This window comes from Denticeps clupeoides, chromosome 10 (genome assembly GCF_900700375.1).
Source record: "Denticeps clupeoides chromosome 10, fDenClu1.1, whole genome shotgun sequence".
Lineage (NCBI taxonomy): Eukaryota > Metazoa > Chordata > Actinopteri > Clupeiformes > Denticipitidae > Denticeps > Denticeps clupeoides.
In genome coordinates, this window is record NC_041716.1 from 11,616,861 (window position 1) to 11,632,496 (window position 15,636).

Below are 15,636 nucleotides of genomic sequence, written 5' to 3' on the forward strand. Positions count from 1 at the left end.
CGTATGACCATAATTGAAAAAAAGAATATATAAATAATTTCTTAATAGGACAGCTTTCTAAGCAGAGATCAAAGGCTGTTCCTGTTGTGCATTTCACTGAGAACTCTCTAGAAAGTGCTGTTTTGTCTGCGTGCGACAGCTGTCAGCAGAACGTACACACAACTGCAGGCCAACAAATTTAACTTGAAATGAAAAGGATCTGCTATTTCTTGTCAAGATGTTCTGGCTTGTTAAGGTTTCATTTCCGCGGTGCTGAACTCTCTGCAGGGGCATCGGAACAGTGGCAAGTACAGGCTGCTGTTTTTTCGTGGTCTGAACTTCACGGCCAATAAAGAGTGGAGAGCTGCTGCAGCCGAACCATTTTCAAAGAAATGAGCCACCCCGGTGCACGTCGACAACAGACGGGTACAAATACATGCCAGCGTAGACACGTGGTGAGCTCAAATACAATCTGAAAATTTTTACATGTGCTGCATCCATGCCCTTTGTTCAGTAAAAACATGCGATTCTTTTGATGAATACCCCTTAAAAATAAACTACAAAGTGTGTCATTGAATGACTTAAAAAGGCTGCAATTACTTTATTTTAGACATTAAGCAAGTCTAACTGGGCTTCTCTTGCATTTTGGTTGGCTGAGAAGTCCAGAATACATTTCACTGTAAGACTAACAAACTGCATTACAGTGGGTCGTGTATATGCATCAAAATCTATGGTGATTCCTATGATTTTTTTTTTTTTCATTAGCATTTTTCTCGTCTCCCAGGGAGCCCAGGGGGGTGGAGGGTGAAAATGGACACCTGTGTATCTTGTTACTATAATTACCCAACATTGTTAATTCTGCAGCTATAAAAGCAACTCACTCTATTAAAGGTAAGTGGAGACAGAATGAAACCCTAAACGAACATGTCTGAACAGGGTCAGGAATATGGCCGACTGCTCACACTATTGATTCAAATTAGGGGCTAATATGGGGGGAGATTAGCATGGCGCTCACAGAATGCCCTTGTCTTCTGGCCCACTGTGAAACACAAAACAGGCCAGGTAATGGAGATACACAGGCTCATTTATTGCGCCACCAAAATAGAAAAATCAATTGAAATCAGGCCGAGGCGTCACACACACCCCGGCTGCAGGGCGGTGGACTGGAAAACCTTTAAATGGGGAGAATGGCGGCACAGGTGTCACTGTACCACTGCGGATCAAATTCCCACCTGCACCGAGTCAATATTCGCACCGGCGCGGCATGAGTCAGCATTGATAAGGCCATGGGAACAGCGTTTTGGGTTTAGGCGGGAACTGGATTTTCTATGTCTTTTTTCGCTCTCACCAACTGGAATGGAATACAATTTTACTGAGTGAGGCTGATTCAAGATGATACATAAATAAGCAAACAGACAACAAATTGTAACCTTACAAAGGTTCTGCCCTCATGAGTTATTGTTACATTTGCAGCATTTACCAGACGCCCTTATCCAGAGCCACTTACAATCAGTAGTTACAGGGACAGTCCCCCCCTGGAGCAACTTAGGGTTAAGTGTCTTGCTCAGGGACACAATGGAGGTAAGTGGGATTTGAACCTGGGTCTTCTGGTAATCTGTGGGTTACCCACTAGGCTACTACCACCCATATTCTCCAAGATTTTAGAAATTCATTAAAAAGTGATGTGCAGAAACAGATATTAAATTGTGCTAGCAGAAAATGTGTTTTTTCTTAGACTAGCAAAATGGATTTCAATTAGTAAGGAAGCACTAATACAAAGCAGAATTGTTCTATCTTCACTTCCATGTGGCAGAGATCGTATTGATCGTATTGAACTTTATGTCCTTTTTCTATGTCACATGCATTTGGTTCATTCTAAATTCTCATCCAGTCCAATGCAAGATCAGCTAATATAAATAGTCCATGATTTTTGAACATGAAATCATTGGAATGCTCTGGTTGAAATTCCTGGCCCTCAATCAGTTGAAAATGCATAATGCATTTTGACTAGAGGTTAGACATGCTCTGGGAATGCTCTCTGTAGCAATCCATTGAACATTTGTCATGGAATATCACAAGGAAAAACACAAAGGACAAGAAGGGTAGGATCCAGGTGCAGATATACTGTAGTTCCGGGTTGTATTTTTGTATAAATAATAATCAAAGGAACTGGATCCAACATGAACTGAACTCAGACACACAACAAACAGGGTCAGTACAAACAGGGACCTTGAAAACAGAGAGTGGTTAAGGCAGACACGCAACCACAGGGGAACACCAACCTGGAAGGGACAACAAGACATCAGTAAACGCAGGCAGACACCCGAGTCACCCTGACTGAGACATGGAACAATGATGAAGATGGGGGTCACACTGATGAAGACAGGAGCACAGGAGCACACCGACTCAAATTAAACTGACTAGGAAGAGTTGGACCAACTCAGATTAAAATTGAATTCCGACCAAGAAGAGTCACTCCGACTCAGAATAAAATGGGATTTCGACTAGGAAGAGTCAGACCGACTCAGAATAAAATGGAAATTCGACTAGGAAGAGTCAGACCGACTCAATTTAAAATGGAATTTCGACTAGGAAGAGTCAGATTGACTCAGATTAAAATGGGACACTGACTAGGAAGAGTCACTCTGACTCAGATTTAAACAGAACACAGACTAGGAAGAGTCAGACCGACTCAGATTAAAAATGGAACATCAACTAGGAATAGTCACAATGATTAAAACGGCCATGCTATAGTGTTACACAACAAAGCTGGGCTGTGGAAACAAAACCAGACCTCGAACACTGGTGTAGGCAGTCCTCTTATAGAATGGGAAATGTGTGTGGGGAATGAGGAGAGGGTGTGGCCTACACTCAGTGTCCGGGGACTGCTAACCAAGACCAGATGAGAGAGGGCACCAGGGGAGACCAATGTTTTTCCATTTAGTAGGCATATGACAGAAATGAAATGTTTCAAAGTTCTAAGACGAGTTCACTTATTCACTTTTTTGTGTAATGTGAGGCACTCTGTGCCAATGTAAATTATAAAAAGTGATAAAAATTGATAGATTGTTTCCATGGTTGGCTGGACTTGCTGAGGAGAACTGAAGACAATCCTCCAGCATTTGAGCTCCAGCGTGGCCATCATTGTGTTTCACACACTACAGCAAGCACCATCCCATGCCCATCGTGTCCTGCCAACATCCACCACCCATCCAAGTTTAGGCTGGCTGGAAATTAGTGCACGAAGGCAAGCGGAACATTAACACAGTGTACTGAGGGAGAGACGGACCAGAGGCAGCTGCTGAGATGTGGATGGATGGGTTTATGAGCAATGTGTGTTTGGGGGGTGGGGTGGGGGGGCAGTGGTGTTGAGGTTGGATATCAGCAATGCCCACATCAGTATTCTGCACTAGATATTCTACCACGCCTTCCAACAGTGCACTTCCTACAGTCCACTTTCCAACCAACTGATCTGTATCTGAGTCTCATCCCTGACAGGGATTTAATTTAACCATACAGAGATCTTCCATATGATTACACACACACACACACACACACACACACACCAGGACCAAGGCTTGAGATTTCCGTAAACACTTGCATATAAGTATCACGTTGCATAAGCCATATGACTAAGATACTCACAGTCTCCAAACAATTCAGAAATATATGCACCACTGGGTGAATTATTCTCTGGTCTTCCGGTTCACAGGTGAGTGTGTTACAGTCTAGGCTGATATCACACAGGTAAGTAAGTAATTAATTCTATGTGAGTAGTCGAGTAATTAAGGTTGATGTTTTGAGAGTACAGCCAAGCAGGAGGTGAAATGGTGGCAGAGAAAGTCATTACATAACAGGGAATATCATTACAAATTGGATAGCTTTAGCATAGGATATTTTATATTTTACAAGGTTGTTCTTTATTTATTCTGTATCATATATAAATAGAACAGAAACTTTTTCTTAAGTCTTTGTATGGTAATATTTAAACCGTAGTATAAATAACCACTGTAAATCAATGAACCTCCTCTTGCATATGAAAATGTGGCAGCTCTAGACCTCTGTTTGCTATTATTCTTAACCTTGCATATCAGTGTACCTTAAAAGTAAATCCATGCACAGACTCAAAAGTAAGCTCTACCCATGTCCCCAAAGCAAGACATGATTCCTTCATACTTCACCCTTGTTTCAGGTCCCAGGCCCCTTTGGTAAGTAACGACCGCTGTCTCCTACCTGCTGGAGGGTTCGTGAGTGGCAGACGCACCATGCTGAAGATTATAACTCACTGGAGCCCCCTTAACAGACAGGAGTTCCCCCTAACGTCTCACGTAAAACATCAGGGCCCATATCGTTTTACGTTATCAACAAAACCATCAGTCTGCTGTCTGCAGTGCGAGAGGAATCCATGTTACAACAACATCTATAGCAATATTACTATTAGCAGAAATAACATTAACATCTATAATAAAACTACTACAATTACAACTAATATTACTAAAGGACTAATCATACAGTTGCCACAAAAAAAAAAACACTTTTATAATGTGGCCTTAACTTGAGACCAATACTGTATACATGATGTGTATTAATCTGTGTTAATTTGAAATGGTAGTAATAATTTGCAGATCCGAAGGAAAAATGTATAGAGAATAGCCTCCTGAGGCCCACAGAATTCCCATAGGATTACTCATGGAATTTCTAGGAGTTGGGTGTCAATTTCAAACTTCATTCAGTTCTCTAGGGAAAGGAAAAATATTAATGGTCAATAAGCAGTTCTAATCTGGAAATAAGATGGAATGGTACTCCTTCTTCTGAAATTGGAACGTGACTGGATTATTTTTGTGTGAGGGAAAATCCAAATCCCATGACACCTTCTATGATACATGAAATACATTTCAAATCCAGAGTGCTGTAAACCAAAATTGGAGATACGTGTAGTACGTTATGTAATTTCTTTCAGGAATATAAAGTTTTGGTTTGATTGATAACTATAAAAATGCAATGGTGATTTGCATCTACCCTACCCAAAGAAAAACAAATATTATCACATCATTGTGCCATAATTAATATAATTGTGCAACCATTATCAGATTACAGCATCACTATAGTGCCACTGTCCCACCTGCTCTCAGAACAAGGGCTCTGAATGAACAGAGGCAGGAATTGAATTAATGGAGGCCGAGCACAGTTGAGCCAAGGAGCTGAAGCCAGTGATAGCGCTACACAGGCACTGTGGCAGAGAACACTGCAAAGCGGGGCAGGGTGCAGTACTGCAACGCAGCGAGACAGAAGGCGATAATGCTAACTTGCACATTTTACAGTAACCGTGAAGGTGACATTCGGAATATTTGAAATACTTTGGCATGAATACAGATGACATCCATCCATCCATCCATTTTTTAAAATCAGGTCAGGGTCGTGGGGAAGCTGAAGCCACTGCCAACAACTATAGGATGTGATACAAGGAAAGCCCAGGACAGTGTGAGCTAATCCATTATCACAAAAACACTCAGCCCACATTATTTAAACATATTAAAACTCAATGGGAGCTACTGAAGGAACCCCATAATGAACATGGGGAACCCAGACTGGAGCCCGAACCCAGGTAGGATGTGATGATAAATTCATCAGTGAATCACATCGGCATGATAACTAGCTGTTTGTATTGTACCACCAGCAAAAATTAGTCTGAGGCCTAAACTTGCGCTGCAGCTCTGCTCCATCCCTGAATGCTTCTTCTCTCCCAGCTTGTCGCTCGTACTCCCTCTTCTACAGTCTCTCGCTCTCTCTGGCCGTGTGCCAGTGTTGCGGTGTCGGTGCGGACTGCACAAGTGTGGACACCTGTGGTTGTGTGAGTGTGTGTCTGTACAACCACATGATAATGATGAGTAGTACACTGGTGAGCACGTGTGGAGGGATTCCTCACCAAGTGCCAGTTGGAGATGCAAGCCCGTTCCCCTCCATTTCCCCCTTTAACCTTCAAAGTGCATTTACGCTGTGGCCCTAACAGCAGATCCTCTGATGAATATTCCAGCAGGGCTCTCTGTGGTGGGAGTGTGAGGACTCTTCGACACCCTTTTGTTTCCACACAGATAGCTGCGTGTTGGCACCGGTCACTTGAAATGGATCTAATGGTGCTAAAGCTTTCACAATGCGGATGTCCTTAACCTGGGAACCACTAACACGAATATGTTCTCTTTTTAAGCTCTGTGTTAATTTTATATAGTCTTTTTTTTCACAGCTGAAACAATATGAATACCTGTTTGTGTAGTGTTACCGGTAGTTCTGTTTTATGTATGATTGTATGATTTGTTGCATAATTGTTAATAAGTTATTATGATGCCTACAGCAGTAAGTCAGTGCAAGTCGAGGGATCCTATGTGCAGCAGCCACTGGAACTGTCCCGAACAACAATGCAATAAAAAAACTGTTCTTTTTTCTTATCTTTTTTAGTCAGAACTCAGTCTCTTTTTCTGCGTTAGAAAAATAATGTAGTTTTAGAATTGAGCTTGATTGCTTCCTTTAAAAAAAGGAAAAATATTCAGAAAGAAAGAAAGAAAACAAACGAAAAGAAAAGAAGCACTCAAATCAATATACACAATTGGTCATTATCTGCCAATTTAGTAAGTGTGTCAGTTCAAGTGTTTAAACAGTAATTGTTCTGCTCCATTCTTACTTCTCACCGACTGGAGAAGAAGACAGAAGACACAGGAAAATGTTCATTTCTTTCCAGAATGAACCAACATATAACATTTCTCACTGTGCGGATGAAACACAGGCTGGAGTGTGTGTTGGACATGTTTTGTGACAGGTCTCGCCATCCCTTAGACACGACTGGTGCCCTGAAACTTTCCGTATCCTGTACATCTGGTGAGAATGTGTTCACTGAAGCCTGACCTTGGACCAGCTTTGCAGTGATTCCCACACACACTAAACACAACGCACCGGAGAGGAGGGTTTGTTTGTGTGTGTGTGTGTGTGTGTGTGTGTCCGCTGTTCCACTCTGTTGAGTCCTGTGTGTTCCTGTAATGGGGGAGTAGAGGATGTATGGTTTTACCAGTGTGTACACACGTGTGCAGATTGTGTTTTCAGTGTGCATGAGCTCGAATACAATGACAAAAAAAGGTCAGGTTCCAGAATCCACCCTCACTGATACCCTCTGCCTCGTTTTCCCGTCACACTGCCATTTCAGACAGGCACTTGTGGAGACGGCCTCGGTAATGCGCTGTTTGGGGACTGGATTTATGTTCTTTGACTCCTGTAGCCTTCAAAATAGACACAGAGGAGGTCATGGAGTCACACACAAGCAGAGCGCACCAAATGTCACAAAACCAAAAGAATGAGAAAAAAAATGTCTGTCTGCACATCCCAGGCCTCTGTTTTCCTTTCCACCCTCTCCTGTCTTTGTGCCTTTTTTCTGTATGTCTGTGCTAGTCCTCCAAGCTCTCTCGTCGACAAAGAGGCAGTGAAGTTAACAAACGCTAGGGTCTGAGGCTCAGATCTGACAATGTGTGTGGCTAGCACTGCTAAACATCCGCCAACACACACTTGTTTCGTCTGCCCCCGAACAAAAGACATCCGATCAGCTAACAGCTCATTTGTTTATCCCAAAGGACACATCCTAATGCATCTCATTTCAAACAGGCATTCTAACGAATGCACTCCCTAACTAACATGGAACACTGTGGGGCACTTGTCATATGGCTCCTCATGGAGGACAGTGAACATTATATTCCATTCCATTCATTTAGAGAACACTTTTATTCTGACTTAGAGTTAAGGAATAACATTCCAGGCAATGGGAGACATAAAGATGGGAGGTAGTCCAGGAGAGAAATCCAGTTCTTCTCCTGGATTCTACCCATGATGGAACAGGTTTGAACCTGTTCTCTGGAGGATAACACATGCCCATGAAGCAGGTTTAGATCCCACTTCCATCTGTCTATTCAATGTTTCCCTTCTAAACTCCAAACCCTAAATTAGCTTTTTCAAAAAAAAAAAAACTTTCATTTACCACAGCATTCATGTTTCATATGCCAAAGTTTCCCACAAACCTTAAAGAAGATGACTTAAGCTTTGTTGGGTTTCTGTCATGGCACCGAACAGCCCCGCCCTCGATATTGCGGAAATCTCGCCTGTGCCCTGATGCCGTCTCTGCCTGCCCCTCGTCTGACTGCCAAAAGCCCCTACACTCAGCCAGCGGCACCAGCCCCCGTGAAGGCATCCCCTGGCCATCGCCATGACAGTTACGGGTTCTAAGACTAATGTTATAATGTACACTTCATTTAATACTGGCTCGAGTATAGACACATGTCTTTTGCAGAATTCCAAAGTCCTTGAAAGTTGAATTTGAGAGTTGCATGAACCCACTACGACTTCGTTTACCACCTTCATGCACTTTATAAGAAACGATCCAGCGCTCCAGTGGTAACAGCAGGGACACCTGTGAGTGACAATGCCCCATGCTGCTTAGGAGGGGAGGGGCCACACTCCAATCTCCAGAAGTGTGGTGACTCAAAATAAAGTTGCGCAAACGAAGTCACCGCGCGGAGCGTCTGCGCGCCACATCCAGCAGTTTATCTACACGGTGAGGCAGGGGGTGCGGGAGAAATTTGGACGCCGCTCATATTCAGGCCATGTGGCAGGGGAACGCGGGGAAAATGAGCAGCCGAGGAAAAGAGGAAATTGGCCTGTCAACGTCCTGGAAGCTATGTGTGTGTGTGTGTGTGTGTGTGTGTGTGTTTGTGTGTGAATGCTACAGTACAAACGCGCCTCTCCCTGGCGCCGTCTCACACATTCAGTCACGCATCCTTCCAAGACACAGCGCCTGTTCTGATGTCTCAGCACAATCACATGAGCTCTGCTCCTCTTTCGCTTTCTGCCCTTCTGTGTGTGTGGTGCCCACCAGACAGGCTGCGTGAGGGAGACTACGTGAGTGTCGAGGGTCCCGCAGCCCTGTCACCATCTTGGATGTCATCTCCCATCAAAGCGGGGAACATTGGGGGCGATGCTGGCCGTCTTGCCCAAACGGGGGCTCCTCTGACAGGTCGATGTCAGGACCGAAGAGCATTATTAAAACCCCGCCGCCACAACAGTACACCGTGTCCTCGGTGCTCATGAAAGGGGGTTGCGCAAGTGGGCTGGCCTACCGAAGAGAGTTCCTTCATCGATTGGCCAACTCAGGCCGGGCCCAACTGCGTGAGAACAAAGACACAGAGCCGTCTCGCTTCAGTCACTCCCCTCTGCCCGGATATGTATCTGCCTGTCAGCAGGGCCCTCTGAGGCCAAAAGAACATCTATAAAATAAATATGAGACGAAGAGAGGAGGTAGAAGCAGTAAGCAGTGAGGCAGGTGAACTTCCTGTGACTGAGTGACCAGGAGGACCTCTCCGTCTCGTCCTGAAATCCAGGAAAAAGGGAAGAAGGTCAGAGTTAATTAAACATGGCTACATGGGGGAGGGAGGTGTGTAGGGCGGTTGGGAGAGGAGGGCACTCTGGCACAAGCAGTGAAGCTGCGTTCCTACCAAGATCATGAGGAACTATGTAAATAAGAGTTTAAATAGAGTCACTTAGAAACAACTTTGTTTTGCCATTGCATAAAAAAAAATAGTTTGAATAGAAAAAAACTATTGACGAGGTTTGACTGTAGTGATATTGTCGAAATCACATCTGCTGATGCACTAGATACTTTACTAGGGTGAATTTGGCTGGTTTTATTGCTTCTTTTATCAGTGCAACTGCGTTCAGCTGTACTAAGATCATTGAAAGGGGTTTTCTAATAATGAATGGAGCTTTTAAAGTAACAGACTTGAATTAATGAACACAGTAAGTCTTAATGAAGTCTTAATTAGTCTTAATGAACACAGTAAGACTAATTGCTGCTGATAAAGTTCCCCTCTACATGTATGCAGATATTCCATCATTAACAGCCAGTTTCAGCTACCAGAGAAATTTACATCTACAATATCTAAACTGTAGTTTTGACATTTGATGATTGTTTTAATGGACCAAACATTTTCCCCCATTCCCTAAATGACCCCAATACTAATAATAAAAGATTCAAAGGTTCCTGGACAAGTCTGATTAAATAACATGCCTGTGGAATGGCTGTGCTATTTCTGAGGCAACTTACATTAAAAAGACATACATACTGCGAAAGAATACATATTCTTATATTGATTTAGCTTAAAACAAGGTGGAGGATGGGGTCACAAGAAAACAAAACACACACACACACATTTCTGTTCGAAACACTGGCTAATCAGCATGTCTCTCTAATGAGGAATTAGCATGCTTCTAAGCAAGCATCAGAACAGTTGATTGGCCGTTATCAGTTCCTTCACATCATCCTTTTCCCAACAAGTCCCCTGGGAAGGATCCTCCTTGGAAACTCAATGCATCCACACACACACACACACACACACACACATACACAATATTATGCTCACTGCGACAGAACAACACTTAGTAATTACCAACTGGTCCCTCCCTGAACAAAAAAAAAAAACACAAATCAGATTTTAAAAGCGTCTGCTTATTAAATTATAGTCAAATGATTAAAACAAATATTCGTAAATTAGTTTCATTCGGCAGCTTTTGCATTAATAATTCATGACACTCTTGATCTCTGGGTGTTTGTGGAGGAATGGGAAAGGCAGATGAAAGAGAGAGAGAAAGAGACAGAACAGACTCGTTTGGCAATTAGAGTCGGCTTTAGTGGTGATTAAGCCTGGATGCAGTAGAAGAGGCGGATCATCCTTTATAAAGCCTCTCTGAAGCAGTGAAAAGCCCTGCTGGAGTTCGACTGCAAAGGAAGAAAATGGAAACAAGGCAAAAAAAGTACAAGAAATGGTGAAGTGTTTTTGAAAGTTTGGCATGGTTGCTGCGTACTCAACTGAATGTGAATGGAACCCACAAACCAGATAATCTCAAGTAACTATAGTGCTTTAGTATATATATATCGAAGGTTCATGATAATATACTGTATAAATATACTGAAAGAATGGACAGATCTCAAAGTCAAAGATCCATCTTTGGTAGGACAGTCAAATCCTTAAGACGCCGTCCTAGCATTCAAAGAAACAACAAAGAAAATCTAGGCACAATGTCATTATGGGCGTCACCCATTGTGCACATGCAAAGGATTGTGGCTCTCAGTGAACATTCATCCCTGAAAAATCTTTAGAATGAATAATAATATGAATTTGAAGAAGTGTAGTCACGGGAATGCGTGGAGAGATTCTGTTCATCGGCTTTAGCGAAATAGTACACAGTTATCATTTGTCACAAACCAATGACAAACATTATTTTAACACAACTGATGTTTGTAAGGAATGCCCAATTCATCCTCTCCATACAATGTAGGATTTATAATCAATCATTACACTACATTACAGTACAGGTGCATGTTTGCGTATTTGTGTGCGAATATAAGTGTGTTTATGTGAGACTGTGTGGTTGCATAAGTATATAAGAGTGTGTGCATGTGAGGTTTTGTGTGTATGAGAATATGTGAGTGTATTGATATTTAGCTTTTTGTATGCAGAGAGATTGTTTGGGTGTGAGACAAAATGTGTGTGTGTGTGTGTGTGTGTGTGTGAGAGATAGCACTTTTCTCAGCACTCCATACTGGGTCAGCTCCGTCAGGGGATGGGGTTGTTTTCCGGAGATTCTAATTTTCCACCATCTCCCCCTTCACCCAACCACCACCCCACTCCACTCCAGCTCAGATGTCGTTTGTCTCTTCTAGGGCTTTCAAGGTCACTGGGAAGGGAGGAGATAAGAGAGACGGATCGACAGAGACAGAGGATCGGCGGGTGAGAGCATCTGTGTTTTGGGGAATAAGTGGGCGGGACAACAGTATCCCAGTGCAACCAGTCACTCTGTCACTGTCCAATCCCTGTCATACAAGCTGAGCTGTCACCTCATCCATCACCTCTGGCCTCTGCCCCACCAGCGAGGTCACATCCTATCGCTGGCGCCCCCTCATCAGTCATAATTTTTTCTCCTTTCTGACGTCTGATTGGCCAACATCCAGCACTGCTCCACTAGAACAAAAACATTCAATGCAATTGCCTGATGACCCTGCCAATCAAATTTGCAAATCCTGTCCCCTGCTGCTTCATCCGATTCCTTCTCATACATGTAGTGTTCATACATTTATCCATTTGTTTAATTATTCATAGTAAAATATAGCTTGAGGTTGAGCCCAAAAATTCGCCTCCCACATGAATCCAGATCCTTACCACAGGAAACTTGGAGGATTGTTGCGAACCTTTTGGGATACAGAAGGCCCAAGTGAAACCAATGAGCCCCGGGCAGGTCAGGGCACTATGAACAGCCTTCGTTCCACATCCTGACAACACCTATGACTGGCAGCTCTGGGTGTGGTGTCATATGACTAATTGAGAGGGAGCCGCTCCCATTTGTCACAGGTGATTGCTATCAAAACCTCCCCACGGGTTGCTGGGAGAATGGCAAGAGAGGGGGTGGAGGTGGGAGGTGGGATCGATGAGTTTTAAAGCTGTCAGCTAAACGTTTCGGAGGGTTTAGAGGCATAAGCAGTGCTAATTCCTCCCACAGATCACTGTAGCATACACACACACACACACACACACACACACACTTCAAATACTCCATTTGAGCATAAAGTAGACAAATGTTTTGACAACTGAAATGGGTGGAGCTTGACCAAAACTATTTAACCTCAATACATCTAGTTTCCATGGATAAGAGCCTGGCAGATATGCTGGCAAGTGAAGCAAAACATTTACATCAATCTGTTCAAACACACAGACACACAAAAACTCAGCTAATAATGTAACGTTAGAGAAGCCATGCAGGCCACCTTCATTATGATGGATATTTGTAGTTGAAGACGAACAATGTGATGAAATTTGTGTGTGTATGTGTGACTGATAACATTTGCTGGACGATGCATCACCACTGTGATGAACAGTATAGAGTATATTGGAATGTGTGTGTGTGTGTATGTTAGCCATATTTGTTTAGTTGATATATAATTTGTGTTTATTACATAGAGAGAGAGAGAGAGAGAGAGAGAGAGAGAGAAAGAAATAAAAATAGAGAGAATATTTCACAATGGTTTTGCATGCCTTGGGTTATATATTGAAATCTTATTTTATTTATAATAGGCTTATAATACTTGTGTTACATAGTTGTTATCCACGGTTCTCACAAAGATGTGAAAATAAATGTATGTTTATGTGTTTAATGAAATCAAAGTCACACTTTGGTTCTGGGAGGTAAACAAAGAGGTAACAAAAAGGTAACCACAAACACCCCAATCCCCCCTTCTTCCAAATAGCAATATGAATCAAACAATGAAGGAGCAAGCATTTTGTAAATTTAAAACCATCATGGCTGAGCATAGACAACATTTCTGCCCTGTAGGCAGAGTGTGATGTGTAAATGTTTAAAATGTAAATGTAAATGCAGTCAGACAACACTTAAAGTCTTGAACCCTCCCTCCGCACTTACTCATGGGGTGTTCCCCTGAAGTCTGAGTGACACGAATCAGGACTAAAGTCAGACAAAGTTAAAGATACGTGCAAATTGTGTCTGACACATCACCTTATCACAAAACAACTAATGCACGAGAAATAAAAAACAGGAACAAAATAGACACCATGGGGTGATTTACCTTTTTTTTTTTTTTTACGGCAACATGTTTCGGAATGATAAAAACCACACAGCGTCAAGCTCAAAACATTGGCAGCTAATTCATGTGGGTCCAGAGTGGCGGCATTGATTGTTGGACTCGGCCAGACTACACTCACAGGTGTGGCAGCTGCAGCCATCACGGTTGGAGCTGCTTCACCTCCACCTGGATTGGGAGAGATGGCAGCCAGTTGGCTCAGCACGCTGTCGAGTCTTGGGCGAGGTTTAAAGGGCTTGAGGAGATTCGCTCGGCAGCATTACCATGATTCATTCTCACAAAACTGTCAAAGCCCTTGATAATCTGTTTAGCTAATCCCTAACTTGCTTCACAAACAAGCATATGGGAGAAGGTGGGATTTTTCATGTGGGAATATGATTGAACGATTATGTTTTTTTTTTTTTTTTTAAGAAAGCCTAGTGATGGAGCTGCCGCCAGTCACATCTTGCCTATTCCACAACCTTTCAGGTTTTTTGGTAGCTGGAAGGAAGTGCAATGAATCTTTGGTCTAAAAAAAGAGGAAAGCTTAAGTACACAATGAAATGAGTTTGAGTAACATTTTTCAACCATTTCTGAAACTGTAATTTGCGTGTGCCATAAATTTCAAGCAATTTCACTGGGATCAGAAGCCTAAATAATCGGATCCAGTCCTGCGGAGCTCAGCCACAATGTAAAAAATGCTATTTACTATACTCAATTTTTCTAATAAATTCCTTAATATAAAGATGCACCGAAATGAAAAGCTGATGCCATTATGAATTTTCTAATCCCACAAGCTGAGTAATGGAGGTGAAGATTAAAGCCTCACTAATATAACCTTTGAAATTATCTAAATTATTAGCCAACAATATCAGACTGTCAGGATCCAGTCCGGAAGGGGCTTTTCCGGATCCAGTGTTCAGACTGTAATTTCATGTTACCTTAATTTCTGATAGTTTTCACCTGTGTCTGCCTGTATAAATCTACCCTGTTCCTTTCTGTTCACCGTTGGGTCATTGTTTGGTGATGTTTCCCCTGTTATGTGTTTCCTGTAATAAATCTTGTGATGTCGTGCATATGCGTCATCCTTCCTCGCCACGTCAGGCCACCGTGGCACATACACAAAGTCAATCAAACAATAAACTATGAGTAATGGCATCATTTATATTATATCGTTAGAATGATGTTGGTAATGAAAGTATACACTCATAATTGCATGTGAAATTTACAACTGATTATTATTAATAATTCAGCAAAGAGAGAGAAATGTTTGTTAAATTAAATGTATGTATTGGCTTTTTAACAGCATTTTTTTTCTGTTTCAAACACTCCATGGATCATAGCTCCTACTTGAGGCAAAGCCATTAATACCTTCCAGTTCATTAACACACATCACATAGCACAGTTGCGGCATAAGGAATCATTATCAGTTAAGAATAAATGAGTCAGAGGACCTCTGTAGAGATATTTCACCCCCTGCTTTACTCAGAGGCCCACACACTCGCCAAAATGACAGCCAGGTCCAACAAAAATTCAAAAACTAATGGTGTTACTCTGACTGCTATATTTTTTCCTGTGCGCGCTTCTCCACCTACGACGTGAAAGTCTGAGATCTAGACAGTATGTAAAAAGTACAAATTTTAAAGTGTCTAGTCTTACACTTCATACTGTGAATGGTGTGCACCATTCTTAGTTGAGAAATGCAATTACTAAAGGGGTTAAGAGTTGAGATCTAAATTTGATACTTCAACAAGGAGTTCCATATAAGAAATAGTGCATATGGAGTTCTCATCTCAAGTCTGTTTCCAGAATTCACATATCTAAACAGATACAAATAAAGACAGGACCACTTTTTTTTCTTGCCATCCAGCCAGTGAATTATTAGAGTATTTTTAGTAGCCTTATGTTGCTCTACTGCCTGTTCCTTATTGTCACATCCATGTTGGCGACACCCCCCACAACATGCCCCCTTCCCCGAGTATTAGGGTTCATGCCTGTGT

At 42.4% G+C, this 15,636-nt stretch overlaps 1 protein-coding gene across 1 annotated transcript in view; it reads right to left on the reverse strand.

Annotated features, from left to right (window-relative positions):
- Nucleotides 1-15,636, reverse strand: part of LOC114797992 (cadherin-4-like) — a 285,019-nt gene that overhangs the window by 99,322 nt on the left and 170,061 nt on the right. The window lies entirely within an intron of this gene.